Raw genomic sequence first — 4,260 nt, forward strand, 5'->3', positions numbered from 1 at the left:
GGAATGAACCAGTATTCATTTCAATAGCATTCAACACAGTTTGCCTTCACCGCGAGTGCAAAGTTAAACATGAGGTCAACTTTTCAATGTGATAGATATCAAACTTTGCATAGGACAAGAAATTTTAAAAATCGCTCCAATCGGGAAGTACCTCTTCTCCCCTGACTGGGGATAGGACATATAAACTTGGATCCCAGCCAGAAAGCAGGGCCGTTCAGATATCGTCCGCTCTATAATAAAGACTGTTGTGTATTTATATAAATAAATATAAATACATACCGTCACACAAAATTTAACCAGTGTAAACCTGCCTTTTTTAACTGCCGGACGAAATCATTTCAAGTGAGGAGGGGAAGCGAGAAAGCAAATAGCAGTAAATATTTACCCCGCCGTCTGAAATAAATTCTTACAAATTCTCGACTCTATAATCAAAAACATAACATTGGATTTTTTTCTTTAGGTCATTAGAAATGATAATAATAATTTTTATATGCAAAATTAAATTGCTGACGTAATTCTCTTATGATATTATATGAATAGCGACTGCTTACTGACAATAACTGGTTTTGTTTCTTGGAATCTGAGGGTCAACAAGTCTCTTTTATATTTCAAGTACTCTCCACCTCTTTTAGTAAACGTTGCAACTTATTTTGTATTATCGTAACAGCAGCTTACCATTAATTTCTCGCTAGCAACGGTCGCTAGTGTTCCCTGAGATAATCCGCCTGAAGATCCCATTACTCTCCAAACCTTTTCAAAATGGATGTATAGTTTGTGCCCACCCCTCGTTTTTGCCATCTTTCTTCACCATCCATGAGTTTCTTGTGGTACCAGTCGTAGTCAGTTATATTTTCTTACAACTATAATCCGCTTTTCTTAGTTTTTTTCTTTATAAATATGTTACTTCTACTCGTGTTTGACAGAAGTACTATTTACTTTCAACTTATCTATGGTTGATTAGTGCCATTGAAACATGTTTGTTGGTTTCCGCTCTCCAAAATTTTTCCAAAAATGCCAGCCGTTTTGAACAGTTCTGTGATTTTTATGATGCCTATTCTTCTCTTGATTTTAATTTCTTCTTTTATCTCAAAACTCAGAATTGTTCCTAGTGCCTTTATAATTCCTGATATTACCGTGGTGTTGACGTTCCATAGTAGGCAAGTATTATTTATTCATGAAGTGCAGTTCTTTGGAAACAGCGAAACTTTGACGTGACACAAAATTTATCCTATTTTAATTTCGAATCTAGTAGAGGTTCTCGCTATTAGGCAGATATTCTGTAATGATTATCACATGTGGAAATAAAGTGAGAATGGATTTATGATATAACATTTTCCCTAAATTATTTACTTTTGTATTCGTTTATTTTTAATCATATATATATATATATATATATATATATATATATATATATATATATATATATATATATATATATATATATATATATATATGAGAATGACAGTCTAGCACATTCCGAGATCAACGTATTTATTTTTTTACCAAACAGCCCTTTGATTTTTGAGCGTATTAAAATTTCGGTACATCTTTACAGATCCGTTTCGTTATACAGAAACAATCGTATTATGTCAGTATTGAATTTCCTCGAGCATATATTCGTCCAAAACATTAGAAAGAAAAATACATCACAAAATAATGCCAGAATATATATATATATATATATATATATATATATATATATATATGCTCTGATGTTATATTTAACAACCAATGAGCACCTGAGTAAAATGGATAGCTATACACCAAGAATGAAATATAACTGAAAAACATATATATATGTATATATATGTATGTATATACATATACAGATATTTGCATATATATATGTGTATATATATATGTATATACATATATATATATATATATATATATATATATATATATATATATATATATATATATATATATATATATATATAATGCTCCTCATCTTGAGTTGAGCATATTGAGAAGTGATACACGAATTGCCATTAGCATATAAGCGACGCTTTTTGTGTAAACAAATCGAGCGGAGGTATTTCACACGATGTCAAAACATCGTTAAACTCACTACTTGCTCAGCGTAATGGTTAGGAGCCTTAACTGTCGTACAGACAGTCGGGTTTCAATCCTTGCTTGAGGTAGTTGCCTGTCTAGCCTTAATACAGGGTTATTTTGTTTTTGTTTTTTATATGTGTTCTTTTAATACAGCTATTTCAAATTAGCATACTCGAGGCAACAAAAATAACAGTTGCCTCAGTCTAGGAGGACCTCACACTCTCCTACCACTCGACCAAAGACAAAATAGCTAAAAAAATATTTATCTAATACATTCAAATTTGACAGCTATTTTGGAAATACAAGAAAAAAAAATGGTTACTCTCTGTCCCACGCTATGTGGTCAAGATGCGTGTGATCGTTGTACGTTTAAATGATATCATTAAAGCGAATCTAATTCTAAAATATGTTTTTCTTTTACTTATCTTAAATGCGGTACTTTTTATTTATTAATTTTTTAAATGAAAACACAAAACAATATGTTTTTAAATAATAACGCTATTATTTCAGCAGGGGCCGTATTCAGCAATAAGAAAACAAAAAAAAGAAAATCTCTTTTTCTCTTTTTTGTACAGATTAGAGCAAATAGTAAAATTTAACTAAAATATTCATGTACAGATTATTGTGCAGAGCTATGGAAGCCATTTTTTTAATTTGTTTATTTATTTATTTTACTATGTAGGCTTTGCCGGTGTCTTCTACGAAAACACGAGAAAACGCCTCGATTTAGACGAGCTAGAGAAGTTTTCAGGGACCAAAATAACAGACAAAAAAAAAACTAAGGCGTTTGTTTTAAAAGTTATTTTCCTTCCGCAACAGCCTCAGCCTTTCTCCTGCTCCCTTCAAGAAAACTTTCTTTATGAATAAAAGTCGGGGATAAACTTCTCGCACATTGTATCTTCTGCTGGCCTGCTCCCCCTCCTCTCTCTCTCTCTCTCTCTCTCTCTCTCTCTCTCTCTCTCTCTCTCTCTCTCTCTACTATTAGTTCCCGACCCCATCCGCTCCACTAATTCCTGGGAGTCCTGCGCGTCTTCCCCCTGCCTCTAGAAACACGCGCTCACAGCCAGTCGTGTAAGACCAACTAATAATACCGTACGTAAGCGAACGAACGAAGAAACGCACTGCCTCGTTCTGTTTCTTTCTCTCTATCGGCTGTTTGTACTATCGTTCGTTCTCTCACCCTCGCCTCTCTTTCTCTCTCTCTCCACCGTACGTAGAAGAGAGAGTAGATACACATTTTCTTTTCACTGTCGCTGTTGCGCCAGAGAGCGTTCGCTCCGCTTAAATCTCGAAGTAACACAGAATATATAAGCGAGATACTAGTGACTTAGTTTGTGCTCTCGCGTCATAACACGCCGCTCAAGTCATATTTTTCATCTTGCCAACAGTTTATAATATTTACTAAACACCAAACTAGGAATGTGTTTTTACTCGCTCAATAATCACTGGTTTTAAATTTTAATGGAACGAACAGAGGAGCAGGAGCATAACTAAATTGAATTAGAATTTTTTTTTTAAATTAAAAAAAAAATAATAATAAAACATACACACAAAAAAACTACAAACGTTTAAACGGCAAAAAAAAAACGTATATTAAAAATTCTATAACGAAAAAAAAAGTAGTAATTACAAAAGAATATTATTATTACCATTAGCGTTGTGTTTTGGAGTTCCTGTATTTTGATTTTTAATTTTTTTATTTTTTTTTTTTTTCAAATATTGTTTTTAACATTTCTATTATATAGAATTTTTTTTTAAAAGTGAGGGAGACATCTTTTATCGGAGTGCGATATACTTATATTCTTATACAATTCCACCTCCATCGGCCGACGTATATGTATGCGTCTCCCCCTCCCCCACGCATGTTTCGGGAGTGGGAGGGAGATGAAGGAATTTAAGATGCAGTCCTAACATAAAAGGGAAGGGAGCCAACAACAACAACAACAAAAGGATTGACGGAATATTTCACTAAGGAATTACCATCTTTGCCATTTCTTTAACGGACTAACAACACAAGGAATTTACGTTGACCAGAGATTAAAAGACGAAAAAAGCTGTCGCAGGTGAGGAACAACTTTGCGTTTATTTTCGAGAAGGGCGGGGGGAGGTAAATATTATATCTCCATTTTCTTTCTTTTCTAAATCCAACATTATCGTCACGCCGGTTGAAAACAAAAAGACTCCCTAACTTTCTCGTGAATA

At 33.5% G+C, this 4,260-nt stretch overlaps 1 protein-coding gene across 4 annotated transcripts in view; it reads left to right on the forward strand.

Moving 5' to 3' along the window:
* The first annotated feature begins 3,168 nt into the window (after positions 1-3,168).
* The window catches only part of LOC145283667 (uncharacterized), a 508,165-nt gene continuing 507,073 nt past the window's right edge, over positions 3,169-4,260 (forward strand). For 2 of the 4 annotated variants that reach the window (XM_080132674.1, XM_080132676.1), the window contains exon 1: positions 3,170-4,121. The gene's annotated coding sequence lies outside the window, so the exon portion shown is untranslated. Of the gene's footprint in view, positions 4,122-4,260 lie in introns of all 4 variants that reach the window. The other 2 variants (XM_080132675.1, XM_080132677.1) reach the window with 2 other exon arrangements.

The sequence above is a fragment of the Euprymna scolopes genome, chromosome 8 (genome assembly GCF_053919585.1).
Source record: "Euprymna scolopes isolate OS-2025 chromosome 8, ASM5391958v1, whole genome shotgun sequence".
Taxonomy (NCBI): Eukaryota; Metazoa; Mollusca; class Cephalopoda; order Sepiida; family Sepiolidae; genus Euprymna; species Euprymna scolopes.